General features: G+C 59.5%; 1 non-coding gene across 1 annotated transcript; it reads right to left on the bottom strand.

The window, feature by feature from the left end:
- Nucleotides 1–319: 319 nt before the first annotated feature.
- TRNAR-UCU lies at nt 320–404 on the bottom strand. Its single transcript is given in 2 exon segments — nt 320–355; nt 368–404. It is a non-coding gene; the product is annotated as a tRNA-Arg (tRNA).
- Nucleotides 405–514: the final 110 nt, after the last annotated feature.

Raw genomic sequence — 514 nt, 5'->3', positions numbered from 1 at the left:
GAGAGCTACAAGCGGTGCTGAGACTCTCAGGTGGCTGCATTTGTATTTATTTGGGGCCATTCGTTGGTTGCTTTTGTGAACCGAGTCGTGTTGGATCGGTCCCGGGCGCTCGTCTCGCCTGGTCCGTGAAGCCCCACGGCCCTGAGCCGAATTCAGGACGTGGTTTTAGGGGCGAGTTAAGTGTCGCTGCCACTCACCGTCCCTCGGGGAAGAGGCCCCTGCTCCATCCTGTGGCTGCAGACAGTTAGAGCCGCAGGGATCCGCTGGCGCCTAAAAAAAAATACTAAAATGAAGAAAAAAAAAAAAAAAAAAAAAGGCGCGACTCCGCCGGGACTCGAACCCGGAACCTTTGAATCCCTTCACCCTCTAGAAGTCCAATGCGCTATCCATTGCGCCACGGAGCCACCTGTTGGACTCCGTGCGCATCGGCCCTACAGTGAAGCGCGGCGCCGGCGCGGCCTGGCCCCGATGTCGGCGGCGCTGCGGCGCGGGCTCCCTCGGGCAGCCTCTCCAG

Source organism: Gavialis gangeticus, unplaced genomic scaffold (genome assembly GCF_001723915.1).
Source record: "Gavialis gangeticus isolate Ggan-Ray unplaced genomic scaffold, GavGan_comp1, whole genome shotgun sequence".
In the NCBI taxonomy this organism is placed as follows: domain Eukaryota; kingdom Metazoa; phylum Chordata; order Crocodylia; family Gavialidae; genus Gavialis; species Gavialis gangeticus.
Note: the sequence above shows the minus strand (reverse complement) of the source record. Positions and strands in the feature narration are given on the sequence as shown.